General features: G+C 34.7%; 1 long non-coding RNA gene across 1 annotated transcript in view; it reads right to left on the reverse strand.

Moving 5' to 3' along the window:
- LOC113459422 (uncharacterized) overlaps positions 1-26220 on the reverse strand; it is a 240022-nt gene that overhangs the window by 96639 nt on the left and 117163 nt on the right. Inside the window, exons 4-7 of the long non-coding RNA XR_012578180.1 lie at positions 10084-10369; positions 9669-9885; positions 5563-5620; positions 2574-2692 (exon numbers count right to left, since the gene is read on the reverse strand). This is a non-coding gene — a long non-coding RNA (uncharacterized LOC113459422). The remainder of the gene's footprint in view (positions 1-2573; positions 2693-5562; positions 5621-9668; positions 9886-10083; positions 10370-26220) is intronic.

The raw sequence follows: 26220 nt of genomic DNA on the forward strand, positions 1-26220 counted from the left end.
TTGTTTGTTTTCCAAGAGATGTGCTAAATGGCCAGGAAATATAGAATACACTAGAGAGTATGGAGACTTCTTAATTCATTGCCTTGGTGTACAGTAAATCTATTCCTTGAACAGCTTTATTTCTTTTATCCAGCAGGATTTCACCTAATGGATGACATGGATATAAGATGGTAACTGTGTAGTGAGTGATGTTACTAGGGGCAAGACTTATCACTGTGATTCAAAGTTAAGAGAAGCAGCTCTTTACAAATAAGTGCTTTGTAAAGAAAATGGGTTTTAAACCAAACATGTCTTTCCTACCTGCAAACAAGTTCATTGCTGTGAAGGATGTAAACTTACAAAATTGATTTGACCGAGTCATTCCACTTCACTCCCACCCAACAACTCCAACTCTGGGTTCATTCCAATCCTGAGAGGAGGAAGTAGGTGAAGCAAGCTAGTACCCCTGACGTAGTAGTGATAAATTGTTCCAAATATACCTATGTGTTATTGTCAGTATTGCAGATTTGATGCAAGCCCAAACTGAATTGAAAGTCTGCTTTGTCACATTTAAACTGATGTGCTCTTTGATGGCATTTGGCTTCTAGCTTAAGCTAAGATATCAGGGCTTAAGAATAAGACATATATTAAAGAAAAATGGGGGTTCAGGAATTGTTTGATTGTTTGTTTTTGTCCTAGACAAACAAGGAAAATTCTGCATGTGAACACAATATAAAAAAAACCAAAAAAGATATTTGTCTCCATCTGCAAAAAAGAGATTCTGGACTCTGAATTCTACATATATAATTTTTTTCTCCTTGAAAATTATTACAATTATAAGGATGAAAATTCAACAATACTGACTATGCCAAAGGTAAAAGAAGAAAGGTAGTACAAATGACACCTTTAAAGTTTATAATTTAAAACTGGTTGAAGGAAAGAAATTCCAAAGAAAAATTGGGCAGAGAGGGCTGCGGGGAAAGGCAAGAGACAGACAGTAACAGTAAAAATGCAAAGGAAGAAGGGATAAAGAGATGCTAGAGGGCAGTAGCAGCAGTATGAGGATGGGCAGGTAGTTTTCACTAGTCAAAGCTTAATATGACACTGCCATATAAACTAAACATACTGAGATCGCTTCAAAAATTACCTTCTGCCTTTCTGTGTAAATCTGATTATAGCACTACACAATTCTGTACAGTCTCAGAGACTACCAAATGCTCGATTTTATTCTCAAGAAACTGTGGAGGTGAGTCAATCCTTGAGAGAAGTTTTATTTCTTGTTTAGTGACAATGACATCAGTACGATTAATTCATGGCTGGGCTAAGTTTACCAGTTATTGTAACGACCTTGCTACTCCCTCAGTGCATGCACACACACACACACACACAAATGCAGAGACCATAATTGTTTTAGTGCCTGTAGTCAAGGCCGTCTTTGACAAGACAGGCTGCCTGGACCTGGTTTACAGCTGTGAGAAAAGGCTATGAATAATGCCCCCACTCCCCCACCTTGTCCAAGAGCCTTTGCAGCTGTGCCAGCACCTGGTGATATACAGTGCTGGTCTAGATTGTGACTCACAGATTCAGCTCCCTGACTTGACCTCTTGGTCTCAATGAGAATCCTGGCCAGCCCTGGTCACCATGAGGGACTTGACCTGGTCATCCTGTTCCCTTGAGGGTGAACTGCACCTGTTAGGGTCATTTTCTGCTGTGCCCTGCCCTGCCCTGACCTGCCCTGCCCTGTATTGGAGTTGCCCTAGGTTCTACTTCCCCTGAAGAGCACCCTTTCCTGCCATTTTCTGAACATATGATTCTAAGTCTCCTCTGAATTAGCTGACAAAATTTTGCCTTGAGATATGAAGTCCTACATTGTTTTTTTTTCCAGCTTACATTGTTTCTTCCCCAGTAGGAATTACGAGGGCTGGTTTTGCTTCTATTTCACACTGTATTTCAGCCCAGTGAAGAATTTTATGAGATAAGAATCATAGCATGTAGCTCTCAAAGATCCTCCCCGAAGGTAACAACATGGGCATCATCGAAATATAGTCAAGATAATATGAATTCCTAAGTTCTGATGAAAAAAGGCAGTCATGTTTGTAAATTGACTACTCAGACCACTGGGAAGCTCTTGAAAATCAAAGTACCCAAGAACAGAAGAATTCAGGGATGACTGGAAAAAAAAATGGTGTATTCCCAGTAGAAATATCTTATGGTTGAATATAATTCATGGACTGTAAGGTTTTCATCAGTTTTCTGTCATTATTCTGTGCAAAAAAACCTTGCCTTTTATAACATGTGATACAAACAAAAATAGACATTAAGCCGCTGTGGTAACTGTGAGTTTATTGACCTGTAGCCTAAATCCAGAATAAATGCCACGACGTCTGTATCCACTGAAAACTTATTAATACAAAGTCACCAACAGTGAAATTAGAACAGTGATGCATAACTTCCCAAATATCCCTCCATGATGAAGAAGAAGGAGGCAAAAGGGAAGGGAAAGGGAGAGGGTAACAGTAAAGGGAAGGGAAAGGGGAAAGAAGAGGAGAAGGAAAGAGGGAAGCAGAAGTGAAACAGAAAGTGGAAAACCTCACCTCATCCCAAAGGCTCCTGCTTTCCGGAAATACTTTGTGTTGAAACCATGTAGGATACACTTCCCCTCCATCAATTGTTTCATTGGTAGTACAAGCATGGAGTCCCAAAGAGCCCTGGCCTGTCAGACATGAATATCACACAAAATTGTAGATATAATGCTGACTATTGAGGATATCAGAGCATAGATCTCACATGGAATATTCATGGAGATATAAAAAAAAGAGTAGACCTGGTACTAGTAAACATTATAGCTATGGTTAGAAATGTCACATAAACATTAGTACATTCCAAATATTTACATTGGTGGCTCAATGGAAGGAATTTTCATTTTCCTGGCCTTTTCAGCAATTTCACTTCTTTAAATTGGTTGGCAATATCTGGCCATGACCCTTTAACTTTTCATTTTCACATGGGAGACCCTTAGAGAACAATCTTCCTCCGCAGATTTTAATTAAGTTTAAAATTTTAAGAGAAAGATCAGTCTTATGCTGTGTTAAATACAAAAAAAAACAGAAAAGTACAGGAAGAACAAATAGGTTCAGTAAAATAAGTATGATACTTTGAACACTTGGGAGAGAGAAGGGTCATAATGGAAAGGAACTTAGAAATCCCTTATCTTGCTTTCATTAAAATACCTTTCTCCTACTTAGTTACTGGATAGAATGGTGCTCATAATCTGGGATTTCAAGACTATTCTTTTACAACCATCAGCTTCAAAACATTTCATGCCCTTCATAACTATACTTCTGATTAATTAAAGGCCTTAATTGTCAATTAAAGCATTGACAAGAAGAGTAAATTATAGTCATTATATAATTTAAGTCCTAGGGTAAATTCACATGCCCTTTTCCCAATAACAACACAGAAAACTGATTTCATGGAAAATAACTGTTTCAGAGTAGCACCTTCCCAGGATGACCTGTTGATGAGTCCTGAAAGTCTTTAATGTCATTCAACGCATTTTTAAAGGAGCTATCCAGGTATCTTGGCAAAAGAGGATCACTTTGCCCATGCAAAAGCAGATTTCTACAGCAGCACATTATTTTTCAAAATTTGATGTAAGAGATGTTTTCAACTGTAAAATATTTCTCATTAGGATTTGTGTTAGAAGCAAATCTTCTTAGAAATGTTCACACACACACAAAAAGCCTACAAAATACTCTATTTTTTCTTATTTTGGTTTGGTTTTTGCTTTGGTTTTTTGCTTTTTGTTTTGCTTGGGTTTTATTTATTTTTTATTGCTTATTTTTATTTAAACTTGAACAAAAATTTCTTTTAAATGTGCCTATTTCATTAATATATCACAATGAACTTTTTCAGGGGATTTTCCTTATGTTATTTTAATTTTTTTTATTTTCCTTTTGCCTCATTAAAAATACCCTGAAATTTTTAAAGGAAGACATAGCTAGTCTTTAACAGTTTCATTTTTTTATGTGAGCTTTTATTGTGTCCTGGTCTTTTTTCTGATTTTCTTCTGGAAAATAACTCACAAACCTAAGAAATCCATATCTTATATCTAGAATGTTGAGGGGCAGTCTCAGTCCAGTATGCAGGTTATAATCCTCGAATACTGGGAGATTATAATGGGATAATAATAAATGGGATCCCATTAGAAATTTTTATATATGGAATTCGTAACATAGGGTCTGTAGTTTTAAACATGTATAGCTCATTAAGTTTGCAAGGTCTAATGGATTTATTTTCCAAAATTGCTGATTAAATGTTGAATTGCTTTTAAAAAGCAGCCTTCAGATAAGAATTACACATGTACACAAAAATAGAAAAAACCCAAACACAAGCAACCTTCACATTAATAAAATCTTCGGTGATTTTTCTTTTTTATTCAGAAATAATATATTCTATTGTATTTATATTTCTCTGCAGAAGATTTTATAATTCAAGGGACACAAAGAATGGCATAAAATGGTGCCTCCAACATGCAGGCAATTTCTGAGGAGTAAGCCTTTTCTTGTGGGATGAATAATACTTGAGGCATTATTCTTATGTAAATTATAATGAAAGCAGAAATATAATAAAAGTTAAAAAGCATATGTCATATTAAATATATATTACATGTACCAAATATATAAATTACTAGAATCTATGAAAATAATAAAATTCCTGTTATTTGAAAGACATCTATCCATTGGAAGCACATTCTGGTCTTACAAGTACTTTCCCTGCCATTGCAGTTTCTGATGGCTCCCTGGACAAAAACCAAAAAACAATGTCACCAAATAAGTAATAATTACTTGAAAGCAGCTGCCTCAGTAAACATGGTTTTTTAAAGTTACTGTGATTTAGGCAGATCTAGAGATGCTTAAGGTTAGTTTTAGCCTTTTATAACCTCAATACCTTACAGGTGTCTTAGATTTAATATAGGAAATGGAAGCATGTCTTTATAAAGTTAGACTGCTTTTTTTGCCAAGCTAAATATAACATGGGACGATTAATTGGATGTCTTAAGTACTTTCCATACAAACCAGAAGCTGTTACTTTACAGTATATGTCTAAGGGCTGAAATAATTAATGAATTGCTATTTGCTTTTAGGAAGCTGAAGGGAATGCAATACTCTTAAGAAGCCTAGGCAAACATTATGCTTAATCCAAAGTTATTCTGAACCTGAAGCTTTAGCAATTTGAAAATGTTAATTTTCAGGGAAATCCTAGTGTAATTCTGGATAAAAATTTGTATTAGCTAAGGATTTAGAATTAGTTTAAATACACATAGATTCTGGCACAAAGAAATGAACCATAGGTGATTTTGAGATAAAATATTCTGTCCGTAAGTAGGCATAAAGTTAAAAAAAAACACGTAAGCAAATAAAAAGTAGAGTATTTATCTTGATAAAGGTACAGTTTTAAAATATTATCAAGCTGAAATATTGTTAAACAGGATTTACTGCAACAATAATTTAAGGTAATAGCAAAGATGTCATTTAAGCAATTTGCAAATCGTATATTTCCTTGCTGTGTTTGCAAGATTACCTTGTGAATCATCAGGAACCATAACTCAAAAAGCTTTTGATTTACATTTTCTTGAGACCTAAAGGCAAGAAAGGACACTATGGATAAGATGAATAACTTGATGATCTACTAGCTTCAATAAAAAAAAGGCTGCCTTTTCCCAACTGGCTCAAGTTAGTGCCTGATACATTCTTTCAAACTACCGTATAGATATACTGCATGGTAAGACTGTCTGGATCGGTCTGTGAGAATTTTTTCATTATGTTTATAATTAAATATAATTATGGTTCTGAGAGTGCAAAACCTGAGATGTAAAAAAGTTCTAGTACATTAATACATTGGTTAAAATAATTTTAATAACTAAAATGTGGTATTTAGACTAACTTTGTCTAATATTTCTGTCTACATCACAGGTTTATTTCTGTGGAGGCTGCACATTACTGCTGAATGTCTGCTTCATTCCATTAGGTTCAGCTCTGTCTGCAATTACTGAAACATCAGCGTGCCTTCTTGTAGCATATTAAGTAGTGTGGCTAACATCTGTTCTGTATTTATTTGTTCTTTTTTCTTCTCAAATAGAAAGAAAATGAACACTGGAGGTTTATTTATTTATTAATTTTATTATTTACCCCGTGTCTTTGTGGAGATTTCCAGAATGCGCTGCTATGGATTTGCATTAGAAACCAGGATCAGGAAAGAAAACATCCCTATACCTGGATTAGATAACCGTGGGGATCTTGTTGGTCCTCAGTTCCCAGGGGACACTATTCATGAGAATAAATAAACCACAGGATTTAATCTTAGAGAACAAACATACACTGTGCTAAACCAATGGAAGTGCTGACACCAGCTTTCACTGTAGGATTAAAGATTACTTTTTCAGTAGTTTGTGCATAGTCTACTGAGTTTCATGAAGACAAGGAACGCATCTGCAAATTTGGCCATAACCCATCTGGCAGCCATGAAATAAAGGAAAACAGGTTTGATATTTTCAAGTAATCTATGCTGTAGGGAAATCTGCTATGTGGGTACATAAAGCCCAACAATTTGCTTCAGTTTGTATAACTCTTGCAAAGGTACACGTCATAGAAGAAAGTATGTTTATTCTGAAAAATAGTACAAAAATGGTTTTGATAAAAACCTGTGGTTAAGAATACAATCTATGTGAAATGCTTATGCTAGAAAATATCAACCAGCCGTCTTCAGAAAAGAGGTTTCCAGTTGAAATTCAGAATATTTTTTACCTCTTCTTGGACTAGAATAATCTTTGAATAACTATTCTACCATGGCTGGATGCTTAGGACACACATACATTGATGGCACACAATGTCTGTCCAATCCCTTCTCATTTCCCTACAATTCAATTCTCTCATCTTTCAATTTCCTGCCATTCCTTCTCATTTTTGGGTAGGAAAATACAGTTACAGCATAAATATACCTTATCATTCATTGGAATCTAGCAATCTCTGATGCTCAGCTAACTCCAGAATGAATCTCTTCTGCAGAGTCTACAAGGGTTTGGTGTCATCTTCAGATGGTCTAAAAATCCTGTAGGAATTGGTATGATAACAAATCTTTCCACATTTACATGAAACTCAAAACTGCCCTTTGAGACCCTGTTTCTTAGACAGTAGCAAATTTAAAATTCCTGCTATTCCTACTACTCTCTCTAACAGAAAGGAATAATGTAAAACAAAGACATTTCACAAATGACAGTAATCTTATTAAATTGTGAACTTGAAAACTGCAGAGTGATAAATTCAGTGCAAGAAGGTTCTTGCACAAACTGTAATGTAAATGTAAATAATTGGGAGAGTTATCTACTCTTGGAAAGCCCTATATTTTGTAACTTCCTCGTCCTAGATGTACATGGTCCACTTTCCACAAAGCAAATGTTTTTGGTGCCTTTTTTTAGGAAAAGTAAGGAAGAAAATGGACTCTGCAATTTAGGTTATCAAAAAATAACAAAAAAACAAAACCAAGACCAACCAACCAAACAAAAAACCCCAAACAAAAACAACAACAACAAAAAATACCATCAGGACACCTTTACTAAAAAAACAATATCATAAAAAAATCCAAGCTCTGGTGTCTTTCATCAAATGGATGGCACTCACTATTGAACATGAAATTACAGGATTAAATACCTGCTTCATGATACTTTGATCGTGATTCCTTCAAATATTTTCCAACACTCCCTACAAGGAAACACCAGACTGTAGATCGTTTTAAGAAAATAAGTTGTGGAATATTCTGGTCATTTCTTTTTCAACAAGGATGATTAATAGAACCTTTATTATGAAATTTGTAATGTCAGGAGAGGAAACAATACTTTCTATGATAAGAATGAATCTTCCAACATTTCTTTCAGAACAAAAAGCTACACTTCAATCTATAGTTAGGAGGTTTTTGCGCAGCTATTATTTTTTTCCCCTAAACCTGTTCCCTCACTAGACTCGTGGTACATAATGCATTCTAGGAAGAAGTCAAATGCTTCTTGGTAGCACTTAATAGAGCCAGAGTGGTGAATGAGAAGCAGTGATTACATGTTAACTTAAGAGTAATAAATGAGACTACTGCTCCATAAGTTGGAGAATTCCTCCATTTCCAAAGAGAAGCACTTAACAGGAAAGGTTGAGAAGTGAAAAAATACCCAGTAATCATACACAGATGTCTTTGTGGATGATGTCTTACACTTAAGATCTTCAAGAGACCTCCCAATAACTAGGAGCTTAACAGACAAACTGGTGGACTGCTCCAAAGAAGTTAGTGGAAATAATTTGTCAGGCAACGATGTGTTATCTGCAGGTATCTCAAAATACCTGGCACACAGTCAAAAGCACTTTGAACTCCAAGTTCTATTATCATTTTGGCAAGCAGAAACTTTTCAAAGTGAGGTCTTAGAACAAGAAAAATCTAAGTTTCTCTGCACAAATGTCACTTCTAATGGAATGTTTCTGACATAAAACTTGTTTTGGAGAATTCATTTCTATGAATAATACTCAAGCCTCTAAAACAAACTGCTGTACTAGAGGCATGTGTTACAGATCTTGGATAACTCTTACAATAAGAAATGCATCAAATCAATTATATCATCAAAAGAAAGTCTTTGGAGTAACACTTCCCCATATTTATTTATCTGGCTAGCCACTTCTTATTTCTTCCCAGCAGGGTCATGAATGCAGATTATGTAAAGGAAAACACAAAATCTGTGTGTTGCAAGAAACTGGATTTTTTTTTCCTTCATGGATATTGACCAGGAGCTCTCTGAATTCCAAGAAACTTATCCAAAATTTTTAATGAAAAAACAAATTTCATTGATTGTCTCCCTTTTCTATGAAACCCAATCTGAAATTTTCTTGTGTGCATGTGCAACAAAGGTTAAAAAAAAACTGACCAACAGAAAAACTGACCAACAATCCGACCAGATGAGTAAACTAAATATCAGGAATCATTAAAAAAATACAGTTGCTGTATTTTTATGAGTTCCTAGAAATCTCCCTAAAGCTGTCATAACCTAGGATTCCAGTGTTAAAATTCTACAATGGTTATCTTTGCACATAAAGAAAAAAGAAGGAAAAACAAAGACCTGCACCATCAGCAGTGAGAGTGAAGGCTCGGAGGTAAGAAAGAGGGAAGAAGAAAAAATTATTCCACTAGCATTGAAAATTACCAAATATTCAACCATATTTATGAACTTTCTGCTCTGTTTGGAAACACAGTGACAAGCTATAAGGATGAGGAAACAAAAGAATTGTACCAAAAAGAAAGTGTATTCCTCAGTTGTATGTTGTTAAAACACTTACAGGTAAATATTGATGTAAAGTGATTGTGATTAGTGACACTTTTTGTGACAACGCAGTATTCTCTTTTCCATATTTGGGATATGTACCATAAAACTGAAAACTGCTGTTGATTAATTTCAATTTCTAACAGAAAACTTCTCAGCTACCAAATAATTAGAAATGGATTTTTTTGCAGCTGTAAGATACTGGAGCCCTCTGACAAGACTCAACAAGTCCTTCAAAAACTTAGGCAAAACTAGAAAATTTAACATGCTCCAGAAAGCAGGACTGATACAGGGAACAAGGGGGATATGACATGCAGATATGATGTGCAGCTGGTACCTCCGTTGATTTTAGAATGACAGCAGTAGACAAACTGGGGAGGGGGAAGAAGCCTTCAGCAACTCTGCAGAAATGCAAGAGCTTCTGTGCCATTATTTGCACAAAATGGTTCTCAGCCTTCTGTGGAGAATACAACCATAATTTATAGCAGAGGTTCTCAGAAGCTTCAGAAAGCCTTTGGGAAAGTTCTCTTCTATTGTAGGGGATATCATGACTACTGTGAAATAAAGCATAAGCATAGGAAAAGAGTTGAGTATTAACCACAGAAACATTCTCAGATATATTTTTAAAAAGTGAGGTCACAATAAAATAGAAATGGCTGTATTTATGACTTAGGTCTTTTATGGGTCAGATGCTCCAGAAGTGCAAAAGATTAAATATAAAAGAGGAAGACTAGAGAAACATATATGCTTACCTCAAAGGTTCAGGAGATTAACAATTAAGAAACAAAAATGGAGGGAAAAACATGTGATGGAGTTTAAGAACTATTCTATGATCTAAGCACTTAATGATTTTGCAAGTAGCTCTGGGAGTGCTCTTTCCAGAAAACGGTTTTCCTCCACAGCCTTGGTGGTTCTAAAAGTGCCATCAACCAGAACTCCTTTTGAAGTTTTCTTACATCATGTTGTACAAATTCATAGATTGGCAGAGACTGTTCTTATTCTTCCAGAGAAGTAGCCTGAGCCCAATCGAGCTTTTCCCTATGACAGCATTGAAAAAAAAGCAGAGAAAATGAAGTCAAACAACGAAGTATGCATTTCCTTAAGGTTTGTCATCTTTAATTTTTCAAACTTAACTGTTAGATTAGATGCACAACTTTCCCAGATGAAGTTTTACCTCTTCATCTTTGGGTCCTTTGTTATTTTGTTCTGACCACAAGGGAAAAAGACAGTAAGTTTAGAAAATTTATGGTGCTGATACATGTGCACATCAAAGATGCCATGACAAAAGTATTATCTATCAATTGTATCTTGAAAATAGAATAAATAACTTTATTAGATGTCTCAAACTGCTGGTTGGTAAACATAGAAAAATGTCACATGACAATGAAATTTGTCATCCACTGGCTTAATGGACAGACAAAAAGAGGGACATATCAGTTTTTGTATTTAAGTAGGGACTGGACAAAACAGGTCATCTGACTACCTTCTCCTATGAGAAAGGGGAAAAAAATCTGATCATTCAAAGTTTCGGAATCCAAGCAAGGGACATTCATTTTACTTAGTGATTACTTACCGAGAGGAAATTTTTACACTTAAAGGCATTTTTTTTTTCCACTGAGTTCTGCTCCCTGACTATACACAATATAAGTTTGTGATTTCCAGTGAAAAACTCCTTGTTTAGCCTTATTTCTTCCTGTGACAGTAGCCTCCAAATTTGCATGAACATGAGATGACCACTATATCCTGAGTCCTCTCATGATGCAGGCTACCTGAAGAATATGAAGAAGTTATCTAAAAGTCAGTTGTTTTCTATTTTCTTTTTCTTCTGGATAAAATATGGGAGTGAGCCTAATTTCCTCCTTACCCTGAAAATAGACAGTGGCTCAGCAAACCTATGTGACAATTTTAGATTTTCGTATGTGGGTCAATTTGTGTAAAAGCAGACCACTGTAAAAGGAAGAAGTATCCTCTCTAGCACATTGTGATTGCCTCAAGCAAGGGAAAGCTTGCTGCATTTAAATTGAAGGCTTTTCCCTCTGCCTCTAAAAAGCTTTATTTTAAGGCGTGAGAACAGAGAGTGTCTGTAGGGAAAGAAGAAAGACAATTTGTCTGGGTCTTCAGGAGGCTCTGTAAACCTTTGGATGTGGAATGAACTAATATCACCTATTCATGAATTTTTAATAGAGTTCCTTAAGCATCAGAGCACACACAGCATTTACCATGAACATCCAGAGACCTGGCCTTTGATGGGAATTCATCCCAATACTTTCAGCAACTGCACTGTACCTATAATGTGCAATTTTGGCAACTTGATTCTGCTGTTATCAATCAAGGAACTACATTTTAAAAGTACACATTCACAGAGGTACACTTTTAATTCCTTGTCTGGCTTCTGATGAACAGAAGTTGAACTTCATGACAAACTTGTAACCTAGTTGTGAAAGAGTGACTATTTCTTACGTGAGCCCATACTGCATGCAAAAAAACCCTTCCACCATCAACCATCAACTTTCAAGTAACATAAAAAAGGGACCAATCTAAATAGTTGAAGCTTTTTACTTCAACTATTACCTTAAAAACTAATTTAAAAAAAAAGAAAAATAAAAAAGTGTTTTTTCCATGCATTATGAATTACCAACGAAGTAAATTTAAAAAACCCCACAGATTTGAGAAACAAATGAGAAGGAAAAATTCCCTTTATCCCCTGATTGTTTATCACAATGCTCAATGATTTAAAATCCGTCCATCAGAAGCAACACCCTTAAACTAAGTTTTTGGTTACCACTTCTGAAAAAACAATAAGGTCCATTGTAAGATGCAGAAGCATCCTGCACTCTCACTGAAAACTTGAATTTGTTTGCTTAACTGAAATAGCTCTGTCCCAAAGACGGAAGTACTGACTAAAGAGTATTTTGAATTAACAAAAAAGGAGACAAATATAAGGGCTTCCTTTTATATAAGGGTTTTCCTATGTAATACCAAAATACTCACGCACATGCAATCCCAAACCATCTGATTATCCATTATGACAGCTGTTTCCAGCAAAACTTTAGATAACTGTATCCTAATCATTATATAGTATAGTATGTATAGTATATAGTATATGACTTCAAGCTCAGTCTGTGAGGAAATGAAATATTTCAACCATTTTTCAATGTAGAATTCCTTAAGTAATTTTTGAAGCTTCCCACTTGTCTTTCATTACTTAACTACTGTAGATATTAATTTTCCTAATGACTGTAACTCTTAAACATCCCCTTCTATGTTATTTTATTTAATAATATTAACAATTAAAACATTTTATATATGTCAATGTATTGAAATGCTAAAATTTTATCTATATTATGTCTGCATAATGTTATTTTTAAAAGTAGATTCATATTAAAGTATTTAAGAAAAGTGAACTCTTGGTGCTTGAAAAATGTTGACTTGCTTTCCTACAAAGCAAAGGAAATTCAAAATCATATGGCTATGTGAGATATCACTTAGTCAAAAATGGTATCTTGTCTGTAAATACAATTTTGCAGCAGTCTCTGGAGAGCTACACAAGCTGGCTTGTGTTATGTGAAAGGAAGGAGAAAAAAATCCAGGACATTCATAATTAAAAGTTTTGTCAGAAGACAAATATGAATCCTAAACTAAAAGAAAGAAGTTAATAGAATTACAGAAATGGAGAGACAGTAACTAAACTGTAGGGGAAAATACATATTTATTTTATGGCTTCTGTAGAGCTATGATTTTCAGTTCTTGAGGATTAGATATTCTGTTAAAATTTGCTAAAACAGTTTATTGCTGTAATAATTAACTGGCATCAGGAATTAAAAATTACTTAAAATGAGAATACAATACTTATCCCATCAGAATATTTGATCATATTTTATTAGTATGTTTTCAGGATCAAAAAACAGACTTCCAAACTTCCTTGAGTTTTCCACTGTCTCAGTTTCATCTTTGCTTTTTTTTGCGTGTTAAAGAGTGCTAAGAAGTCTGCAGCCAGTACACCCAGAGCCTGGGTGCAATGAAAGTAGCACCCAGGAAAGGGAAATCAAACACATGCTGCCAAAAGATCACAGTTGCATAAGTGATGTTAAGGTTTTTATAAATTTATTCTGTTCACCAATGTGTTCTGGAGATGCAGAAGAATCCCACCCCTTTTTTCACATATAGCATGACAAAGGAATTAAGTAGACATGTAATATAAATTTCTATCAAGAAATTGAGATTAAAAGATATATATTTTTAATCTTGGATATTTGTGTTTAAATCCTGAAATCTCTTTAATTCCATCCCCAAAACTTCAGATAACCATATTCTAAATTTACCAGCATATTTTCTTATCTGTTTCATACATCAAATTTGGTGTTGTTTGGTAATTCAAATAAAAAAAAACATGAGTGCATTTAAGAAATTTTAATGCTATATATTTCAAAGGCTAATGATGGTTGCCTTGAGAGTACCATCTATGAATGGAAATTAAACAGAATGAACATTATATCAGACCTCACTAAGCACAAAATATTTCCTAATATAGCTCTAACATGTGAATATTTTGGAATAAATGAAGACAACTTATATTAATTCTGTCACTTTATTTGTAGCTCACAGCTCCCTTATGGAGAAGTGGTATTTTTCATTTGCCCATATTCTCAGCAGATTCCTTCTGTACCTATAATATATGCACATGTACATTTTTTCTTCTTTTCAGTGCTACCCTATTACATTATTTTCCTACCAAGAGATGGCTAAACATATTAGATTAATTATTGCTTAGTCGTCATAAAAAAAAAACAAAAACACTTTCTTGAACTGCTATTTATGTCAATAATCAGTACACTATGGCTGCTGCAGATTAACATTTCATTATTGCTCATCTCTCTGTGCTTGAGTGTAATAGTGTGTGTATTTTCTCTGGAACAATTCACTGAACCAGTGAAAAGTTGACTGTGCCAGAGAGCACTGAACAGTTAAAGCCAGCACACTAAGCATTAGCAATGTAAGGCATATGAAAATGAGGAAAGCAGGGCAATGGATGCATTCTGTTGGCTTTGCTATTTTCTGCACACCTTTGAAACTGAGAGGAAGTCAGCACTCTTATTTTGCACAAACCACAGGACTCACTAGTCCCACTTAGCACAAGTTCAGCAAAAGATTAATTTCTCCTCAGAGCTGATCTAAATGTGTGAGGTTTGTGTTACAGTGTGAGGGGCTGCTACAGAATTGTGGTCTTGACAATGTGCATGGGCACTCCTGAAAGACTCTAAGTCATGTTTCAATGTCTATTGGATCCTGGCTGTACGAAGTTCTTCACAACTTGCCACTCATTCAGTCATTAGGAGCTGAAATAATTAGGCTAATGTTTTTTTTCCTTGTCATATTTCAAGTGGACTATATAATGTTTTAGTCCACGACATTCAATTCCTATTGTGGGTACAATAAATTTACTCAAAGTGTAAGCTGTAAGCCTATATATAACTTATATACGTACAGCTCATATAGCTGTAACATTGAATTTCTACATTCAGGGTTTGGGATGTTCTGTGGGTTTTTTACTTGTTTCTTTTAAGAGTACTGCTTGCTATTCATACTAATGAATTATTACCTTGACAAGACCTTTGCATTCATTCTTCTGATTATTTGGATAAAAAACACAAAATGCCCTTCCTTCTATTCTGGCCAGCCATACAGCCAAATCACGATCAGCATACCTCCATCTGTACAGGATGCATGCTTTAGTGGCAGACAGAAGCACAGCATTATAGACACTACAGCTGTAGTCGGCTAGAATTTTAACTCAGGGGAACCTGTGTCAAAAGTAGCACAAACAATGCTCTGTCCTAGAAGGCTGAGAGACAATGCATAGTATTTTGTTTTGCAAGCTCAGTACACCGTTTAGTTTTTCTTTCCTAAAAGGAAAATGGCAATAGAGAGGTGACAAATATATAGTTTTAATGCTAAAGCTGTCACTACCAAATGGTGAGAAAGCTAAGAATCGCACTCAGGACCAACTGTAAGTGAAAAGTTTATACACAGAAAAAGCTCCTAAAACCTGTATGGTGGCAAAGATATTATTTGGCCCTTCATGCATTAGGCTGAGTCCGGGAATTCTTAAGATAGTGGAGATCACAGAAAGACTCTGAAAGTGATTCATTTTTGCACGCAATTATTTTTCAAACCTACTTTCATAAAAATTATTACCTGTCTCCCTTGGAAGCTTTGTAAATGCTACATTTTTTGTATTGGCAGAAAAATTTGGAATGTATCTGGAAGCTCATATGTGATATGAAGTGAGTTTGGAAATTCATGTAAACTCTCTATAATTAAAACACAAATATAAAGAACACTGGATTTTTAATCCAGTTGTGTTTTGGGAAGTAATGCTTCATTTAAGAAGAATGAACAATATTTAGGGGAATAATTAATTTTTCTATTTTCATGTGCCTCGAAAAACTTAATTAAATCAGAACTAAATCTTGACAAAACTAAACACCACCAAATGACAGCAAATGCTTATCTACTTTGTCCCATTAACAAGACTTGAAGTAAAAAAAATGAGAATGTCGAGCGTGAAACTTTTCTTAAGTGAAGGTTTTTCTAAACTGTCACATAACATTTAAAAAATATTTTTAAAATTCTCATGGTGGATAGAGCTCTCCAGAAAATTCATTCTATAAGCTTGAGTGTGTTGGCTTTTAGTACAGTGTAAGGTTCTATCTATAGACAATTTGAAATAAGTCAATTTTTCATTTTCTTTAGCTTATTTGAGAAGTCAGGTTTTATATTTGTTCACCAATATGAAATTACTTCATTCACTATTTAAAATTATTTCATCAATTATTTGTATTAAAAAGAAGAAGAGTTTTTTTCTACTACACTTTCATCTACTACTTAATGTGAATATTTTAAATTCACTGTAGCTGGTCTTTAAAGTTACATTGTTCTTATTCTGTGCTTTGGTGGAAAGTTCTAATGCTTCCCAAGCTTAAAAAAAAACTGTCTTGCAGGTGTTCTTTATTTATAGTTGAAAATGAAAGTCACTTAACAAATGCAATTATTCTTGATCAATTGTATTTATTCCCCATCCAAAAAATAATCTCAGACTTAAATGTGGCCATGGGCCTTTGCAGAAACAGTTGGTTTAAGCTTCAAAGAAAATGCCTCTTTCCTCTCCATTAGCATGGGGATTTTTTGTACAAGAGAGAATCTTACAAAGCCTATGAGTTGGCATAATGGCACTGATTCTGTGGTTGTAGGAAACTTCCTAGTTAAATAATTATCTACTTCATAATGACAGCTAATAACAACGGGGTAGCAATATGAAAAGAAAACAGTATCAAGAAGAAAGTTTCTAGAGCAACAGGTTATTCTTTTCAATAAATGTGGAGCACAGCTATTCCTTCTCTCTGTCCCCTCTTTCATGAGGAATTTGTCTTGGACAGGCTTGGAGTTACCAGTCTTTTAAATACTATTCAATCCTTTAAGTACTATTATATGATGTTTTCCAAACCATGGAATAGACATAATGGCAAGGAACAGATACCTTTTGTAAAGGATAAACAGAACAGTGTGGTGTTTAAGTCATGCATTATTGAAAATGTTTCCCAAGGAGCCAGCTCATTTAGGTAATTAGAAACTAGTTTGTTAGTTTTCCATCCTGAGGCCAAGCTCAGAATAGATAACTATCTAATAAAGCTTTTTGCCATGAAAATGGCTGCTGCCATAGGTTTGATTTTGAAGACTTAGTAAATAGTTTACTGTAACAATGTTTAATTTTTGAAAAATCTGGACATGAAGTATAAGAGAGGTGCAGTTATTAGGAACCAATTGTAAGAAAAAATTAGTTATGTTTACTAGCCTTTACAAACTGGCTTTCTATTATTCAGAACACAAAATAGTTTTTATATAATAGTATTTATTTGAGAAATCATAAGTAAGTAGCTTCATCTTTCCTTCTGCTCTGTGATATTTTGTCTCCTTTCAGCTGTCTAAGCATTTCATGAACAGACCAAGGTCATCTCTTGCTAATCCATTATTAGTTAAGCAACATGTACTTCCATTCTTACCTGGTGTAATAAAACAGGGCAGAGGCAGTAGCTAGGGGTGGTTCCTTACATTAAAAAGCAATTTCACCTTTTATAAGAGTGTTATGAATATTCAGAACCAAAAAAAAGTATCTGAATAATCCATTATTGAAAATAATATTTTGGCAAGCCAATGGGTGAAAGTATGAACTGAATGAAAATAAGTATGCAAGAAAAGAAAGATACCAGAAGCTTGTAGATAAATTACTTCATTTAACTATACTTAAATATCTGCCTACACTTTTGTCATAAAAAGAAGCATATGGTAGTATCCTCATGTTCTATGGCAATATGACAAAATTAGACACTCATTCCATAACAGGAAAATAAAATACTGGAAATTTTTAAAAGTCCTGAGAACATTGTATTTTTCTCTTTTAGTAATCAAAGTTTAAATTAATACATACTATTATTTGCAGTTACTTCTTGAGACTTACACCAGCCTCTAATAAATTGTTAACCTTTCATATCAAAGTGAGCCTAAGAAATCACTGAGTCCCTCTTTTGCAAAAGTTATGTAGTACAATTAAACAGTTGTATACTTTGGATTAAGAAAGGCAGCAAACAGCAGAAAACAATAATGAAAATAATGATTCTCACAGTAAGTATTCATTGGCACAAGCTGAGATAAAAGAACACCATACAGTTTTTTCAATAACATATCTTTTCAATTTATTTCTAAATTGATGCGAACAACAGTTTAGTCTATCAAAAGAAAGTGTCAACACAGACTCTTGAAGAAATTGTGCTTTATGTGCATAAAAACATTTATTTAAATATATATAAAGTATGACATTTCCCACAGGTGTTTCTTTTGTGTGTTCTTTATTCTTTCTCAAGGTTTTTATATCAAATAACAAAATAGAAGAGTATTAACTGATAAAAAGTGCAAGAGATTAGGAAATCTAAATTATAAATAACATGGCAAATAATTAATGAGGAATGACTGACTAGAATTTGTACGTCTAAAACAATGAAATATCTTTTTGTAATCTTTTCAAGTATACAAAAAGATTGCAGTTGTTTCACATACAAATTTTTAACAGGAAAGTAAACTAATAATTTTTAATAAGTCAGTCATATTGAAGGGTGCACCTAGCTGTGATAATTGTCTGTCCATATTTCCTTGTGATTAAAACAAACAGGATAATAAAAAAAATAACCATTAAGCAGATAAAAGAAAAACTGAAATTTAGACTCTTTTGAAGACATGGCCTGTATTTATATCTATATATATATAAAATAGTCTTTTATATCCAGGAAGACAATGAATGAACTCCTCAGGACTGTTTTTCCTTCTAACCAGCAGCTAAAAGGAGGAACAACTTTTCTCACACTTGCAGACACCAGTTCTCAAATTCTGCTGCCATATGTGCTAGAAACTTTTTTTGCTTGCATTTTACATAATCATCCAGTTTCATAAAGGAGAATCTGCTTTCTGCCTAACCCTTTGCAATGTACTTACTTTGAAGGGATGGCTTTATTTTTGATATACTGACATAATTTCATATTTGGAAGCTTGGAAGGGGTTACTTTAATCACTAGGGGAAAGCATTCATATGTTTTTTAGTTTAAAATCTGGTCTATATGTTATACTTCTTGTACATATGGGTTTTTTTCATTGATTATAGTTTATGAAGACAGTAAACCTCAATGAAAACAGAAGAAATTGTGAACTTTTACCTCTCATATCAGCAGTTAAAATAGACAGGTCCTAGGTACATTTAGAAGGATGTGGGTTCTCATGTAAAACTGTGTAAGGAGTATCTGACCTTAATACTACCAATTCCAATTAACATTGGAACACGAATGTTCTTTGGAGTCTTTATTTAATTCCTCTATCAAAACATTGGTTTTGATATAAACACTCTTCTGCTTTATTATATCATGTCAAAAAAAAAGGCTCCCTTCTGGGTGATAGTGATAGATCTCAAAATGTGCAACAGGGTTTTTGTATTACAGCTTACTTTCTGATATATTGACTTAGAGAGCAGATCTCTTCAAAATGAGCCCCTTAAAGTAAGTGCATTCTTCCTCTCATATATTTACCGTCTTTGATAAATCCAAGTAGGACCTGATGATAGTAACTCTAAAAATATATTCATTTGTTCCGTGCCTGCTGAATATATGGTCTACAATGGATAGCACAGAGTTAATTTTATGATGGTTCAGATGCTTCTGGTCTAGCTTTGAGAATAAAGGAGAATATACCTGGCTACTTATGGTCAAAGCTATCATTCTTGCAAATGATGAACTTGGATGCTAGGGTTTGTTGCCTTTTGGTTTGGGTTTGTTTTGTTGTTTTTTTTTTTTTTTTTTTTTTTTTCTTTTTATGATCTATTTCCTTTGAACAGACTTTATCTTTCACTTTGGAGATAACCTAGTATGGTCACATTATCTCATTGCAAGTCAAATAGAATGTAGCAATTATCCTTGACTGGATAAGATGTGTCTCAGTTAAGGAAGAAAATGTTGGACTGCAGTGAGGAGCACCTGAAGGTTCAGTAAAGCATCAGGCAAGCATACTCTGAACATTTACTGTGTCAATGTCTCCTGCATACATGGACATAAAAATCTCCTAGCCTTACAAATACGTCTTTGTAGACATAATTTTATTTTCCAGGCTCTTATCCTTATGTGGAAGGTGGACTGCCTCAGTCATCTAATGTATTGTGATTAGGCATATTATTAAGTGGCTCATAGCAGACAGATTTCCAAAAATATCCCTCTGCATATTTCCTTTCCCACAAACATGAGCATTAATTTAATGCTCTAGTGGAAGGTACAACAACTGCCTTTATGTGCCCAGGATAGCCTTGGATTTTCAGATTTCCCAGCACTGAGGCCCTTATTCCAAATTGCCCAACTGTAAACAAAAACAAGTTCCCAGAGGGAACTTATTCCCCCTAACACTATGTTGAGAACTACAACCTTCCATCACTTGAAATTTCAGGAGCATCTACATATTTTCTAAATTCTTTCCCTAAATCCTTTAGGGTCCAGCTCTCCACAGGTTCCCCAAAAATTCACAGCTAGGACTTCCAAGCAAAAATTTCACATGTATTTATTCAGCACTTACTGAGAGAAGATGATCCAGCAGTTTCTTATTCAACTCACGATGTTCTTCTGTACAGCCATCCAAAATGTAAAATTGTCCTGATGTAACCCTTCTGCATTTTTTTCTCAGTCTGTAGGTCTGTGGCAGTTTTCTTGACAGATAATGATGCCCTATTTTCCAGCTGCACAGGAGATCTTGTAGGTAAAATGTTCTCATTTTCATGTTTCTCCCATAGAAACAGGATGTTTTCTTGTTCAGGGGATCATGTTCAACATTTCTGATCAGTACAAAGTGAAGCAGTAGAGGAAGCAGAATTCTGTTAAGAGTCTTTGGCTCTGAGTAATCATGAAGAGCCAATGGTGCCAGGAATAAATCACATGAAGAGAAATACTTTGAGCATAGGAATGGAACTGTGAAAACCTCACTAGAATTGGAATGCTCCAGAAACACAGAGAACAACTGGAGAAGATTTAAACAGCACCTAACTTTTGGGTACAGACATAGAATTACAGAATGAGGGAATTATTGCAGTTTTAAAAAGCTACAAAGCTTCAATTCTAAATGGCTGTCTGCTCCTAGCCCATGCAAAACACACTAAAATATGTAAGTATAGGAAAACTTAGAAGTAGGAAAAAAAAAAAAAAAGCCTAAGCCAAACCAACAAACCCCAATGTTTTTTCTGAGCCATAAATCTTTTTGAAAGTCAGTTCAGGGATATGCACTAGCCAATACTCCATATTCCACTTCATTTACAAAGACAGTTGCATGCACAGAGACACTGAAATGCAGCTCACATGTCAAGTGGCCTATGTGTTACCAACCAAGTTATTGCAATCTATTGTAGACTGATCTATGAAAATCTTCAGCAGGGGGCCCTGGGAGGGACTCAAAAGGTAATATCAGATTTTGTGATATCTGATTTTGAAGACATTCTCTTTCTTAGAATTTTCCAACTTATTGCAAGTAAACTAATTATGAAATTAATACCTGGTTCTATGAGCAGGAAATATGTATGTTAAACATGTGAGCAACACCCACCTTCCACACCGAGAACTGTAAACCCACATCAAAACAGAAAAAAACAACCAAAAGACAAACAGTGAAAGAGAAGACAGTAGAGATCAAAATTTGCCATTTTGAGTCTGATGAAATCCTATATACATGGAAGGTTTTGTTTGGAAATTCATACACCTATATGGCTTTGAATAAGCTACATCATATTCTGGTTTGAATCATTTGATATTTGATACCAGCTGAGAGAGAAAAAAAAAAAACAAAAAAAATGTAAGTTAAGTCTTCTCAGTCCTGAGGTGCTGAAATTATTACCTGCTCGTTGCTTGCATTTACTGGATGCTTAGCACTCCAAGCTGTGAGGAGAGCTCAACTATGGAAATACTTTTAAGGTTTTGCTGTAGCAAGGATATAAACCTACAGCTGAAAAGCAAGTGTGTGCATTTCTGAAGGAAAACCACCCTTCTTGTGCTTTATGACACTGAAATGTGACATTCATTTAATGCAAACTTGTAATTTTCTGGGTGTCTTAGGTTATAATGTATAATGTAAAAACAGAAGTATGTATTTTATTACCATCCTCTTAAGCTGTTAAAAACATGTGGAGCAGTGTTCTTTATCTCTTCCATGACTTGTCCCTGATAACTCCCTCTGGGGCTATCTCTGCTAACAGGCCATCAAACATCAAAATTACATCATCCCATTGTGAGACCCTTCACCCAGGGGGATGAATCAAGCACTCCTACCTGGATATAATCTGGACTTGGAACACCATGGGCAGCACTACCCACTGGATTCCAAGAAGAAAAGAGCTTCATAATCAATACTGGACCTCCAGAAAAGAACCAAATTCACTACAAGATCACCACTTCAACAGAATAATTTTCATCATTCCAACTGGACTGCAGCCATCATTTAATCAGACTTCTAGTAACACCCTGACCAACAGGGTGTCAGGTCATATCCTGACTGCCATTTTAAAGTCAGTGTTTCTATATTATTGTCTTTATCTTGATTTTCCTATTAAATTCTAATTCTGACTAGGCATCTCCTGCTGGTTTGCTTTCAAACTAGTACACTGTGACTTCTGGTATAGTCCAGCTATCAAATGTAACACTTTGGGAGTTGCAATTCAATGAAATTTGGTTTTCTGAACCAAACCAAACCCAACCAAACCCAACCAAACCAAACCAAACCAAACCAAGCCAAACCAAAAGCAGTCTTTCCGTTCATTTCTGTCTCTAAGGTCCTAATAAGTTGTTCAACTGCAGCCACTTCAGAGATGGACAAATGAAGAACTATTAATGGTATTTTTCCTGAATGGGTGACAAAATATAGAAATACTAGTTTTCTGAAAATAAAAAATGACTGCACAAAAGTCACATCAGATGAATAGTGGAGCAGAGTTTCTTTGGCCTTCAGGCTTTAGCATTTAAAAAATAAAATAGGAATAAAACCTTAAATAGTGTACATAAGGCAAGACACAAAAGAAGATGCAGAGATTTTTCAAAGATTTTTCATTCTGTTTTATGTTTCTGTCCGGTTGCCAAGGTTTAAATAGGACATCTAGTTTAAAAAGAAGAAAAGTCAGAAATGCTTTGCTTCTTATCCTTTATTTAAAAAAGAAGAAAATAAAGTTTGAAATGAGAAGGCAGAGGTTAGAAACAATATTATCTACTGATATTAAGATAGAACAGGGATAGCTTTTTGCTGGGGGGATAGCTTTTTTTACTGTCTGTTGAACCAGGAAATACAGGGTAGAGACTTTACATTTAATTGGTAGTGTTTTTCTGGATTCATTTCTTGTCCAGAAATTTTAAGGAGAAAGGAAATTATATGTATATACATTTCTCTAAAGATTTTAAAAGTAAAATTAAAATGCACTTCAAAGAGAAAATATGTGCCTCCAGAACATGCTTCTTTTATCTAGATAAGGTAAGGAGATGTTGAATGATAACAGGAGGTTTTTAAGGTGATTATTAGTTGCTCAGTGGAACATCCTTTATTATTATCTGCAAAATTTAAAAAACAGTTGTTTTTAAGAAAAGAAAGTCTAGAGACTGTCAGAACACATTCACAGTTTTAAGTTTTTGGAAAGTACAAAAGCCCAGACACTAGTCATACCCACACATCTGAGAATAGGCACAGAAACCTCACAAAACATGTTAAATATCAACTCAGTAATAGCATAGTGGAGACTAGACACAGTAGACAGTGTCTGTGTTGTCATAATGTTCAATACTGGCATGGTTAGAAGGTTCATACCCTCAGTTGTGGCTCTTGACCAGTCTGAAAAAGCTTTTCCTTGTCCCATAGCTTGAAGCTCAGGAAAATTATGACAAGCCAAGGGACAAGGACCTGCTTCTACAATTAGAACAATACTTACATGAGTTTTCAACTATGTAGAAAGGTGCAACACAAGACATGACTCTTCCACATAATACACACAAACATTCTCTACATAAATCCTATCTCTTCTTCAACTTCTTTAGCATAAATTCTTAGATATTGAAAACCTTCTTCTTTCACATTAAAGTTATCACTGATTAGTATTGTTCACAGAGAAAGAAAATTACATTGTTCCAGTCACTGTATTTGACCATAGTGACCACTGATAATAAAAAAATAATGTCAACTTTTCAAAAGGCTAAGAAAAAATTTTTCATAAGATGACCATCATGGATTTACTGCTTACAAATTTCCAGATTAAGGTTATCAAGTATCCTCTGCTTCCAGCCTTGACATCCACCACTGTCATAGGTCATGGAACTGTAAGTGTGGTAAGAAACTATCAGAACCGTTCTCATGCTTCTGTTCTTTGAAAGTGCAAATTTCAGCTTACTGCTGAACACCTTCTGAGTTCTATTAAAAGAATGAGGACACATGCCAGACTAGTTCAGAACTGCCAAGAATCTATAAGAGTGATTTAGAACTAGGAATTTCTATCATGGCTATGATCTTAATCTTGTCTTGAAACTAAAGGGCTATATGCAAAACAAAACAAGAATTAAAAAAACCAATCTGAAGATAAAACATGTAGAACTCATTCAATTCATAAAAGAATGTATCCAGTTCCTTCAAGAAAATTATACTGAAGGTAACTTCCATTTCAGTCTATATACAAGTATCTAAGGCACACAGAGGTCACAGGAAAAGGCAAATATTCCAACATTAGTTGGAAGCACAAGAAATGGTGCTGCGAAGTATGCATGTTGCTTCAACATAATTTCTTGATGAATGAGGACTATGTGTACTTGAGATGTCTCTACAGGAGTCTAATAATATTTTAGTCACTAGGGTATCAATGGTAAAGAGGAGACTAGAATAGAAGAACATTTAAGCTAAAATACTTGAGTTGAGCGAGGACTTCTTTTAGTGTCTATGTATTATCTGTCTATGCAGGTAATGTTTTAAGTCACAGTACAGGAAGAGATTAAGTATCAATTTAATATATACCAAATGACAGAAAAAACAGGACCTTTTGAAGAGATTTTGTAGGGAATGCAAGCCCTTCTTTCAGCTTTAAATTGAAGAAATAGTTGCAGCCTAGAGGACATTAGTTTTTGGAAGCTGTGTCCTTGACAGCTTACATACAGTATCTATCACTTAGATATCTGCCATCAGGGACTGGCAGGCATAGAAAAGAAGGCGTTCAGACAGTTTTTAATGCTTCTGGCAAGTACAAACTCCTTTTGGTTTAAGCCCACTGAGGACTTAAATCAGTAACATCCACAATGCAGACAATCCTGACAGTACAAGTACTTGATACTGTAATTTAATGGTTTTCTGGTGTAGTTAAGAATCCCATACTTCTGTGCTGAAATCTCTGTGATATTTTTGTTGGTATTGTTATTGGGTAATTGCTTGGGAGAAGCTTGTTTGTTTGGGAGAAGTGTTATTAGAGGTTAGGACAGTTAGATTTGCTTTTCAGTTTGTTTTTTGGTGGTGGTAATTTGCTTTAGGTTTTTTTTTTTTGTTTTGGTTTATGTTTATTTGATTGATTGTTTTTTCTGTTTGATATAAACCTTTAGACACTGAAATGGCCCTCTTGATAATTCTGCATATATCAATAGATTTTGTTTTCATAAAGCAAATTAATGCTTTAGCAAAGTGTCATTTAGATGTCTTTAAGGCAGTGTCTTTGTAGCAGCTCAGCACCTTTCTCTCACATGCATTGATTTCACAGAATCATTAGGTTGGAAAAAACCTCTGAGATCATCGAATCCAACCTTTGACCAATCAACACCTTGCCAACTACAGCATAGCACTAGATGCCATGTCCAGTCATTTTGTGAACACCTCCAGGGATGGTGACTCCACCACCAACCTAAGCAGTCTGTTCTGGTGCTTAACAACCCTTTCAGCACAAAAATTCTTCCTGAGAGATGTAGAGGGATAAACCAGTATTTCTCACTTCTTCATGGCTGTTGACTTAGTTTGGTATGAGAAGTAATTTCTTTTAATTTCATATTGGCCCCCAGATCCTATCAGCTTAAAGAGATTTTTAAACCAGATATTTTTAAAATCTGATAACACAATATAAAATTTTAATAAATTATAGTCTGTAATATGCAGAACCTGAATTTGTCCAGTGTTAGACAATACCACAGCAACATTGTATTAATTGCACTAATTCAAATCCCCAATCAATTCCTTAAAAAAGTGGCTTTTTTCCTTTGCATACATTTGATGCTTCTAAACAATGTCATTATCAGAAATGACATAGATAGGAATAGTGTTCT

The sequence above is a fragment of the Zonotrichia albicollis genome, chromosome Z, assembly GCF_047830755.1.
Source record: "Zonotrichia albicollis isolate bZonAlb1 chromosome Z, bZonAlb1.hap1, whole genome shotgun sequence".
NCBI lineage: Eukaryota > Metazoa > Chordata > Aves > Passeriformes > Passerellidae > Zonotrichia > Zonotrichia albicollis.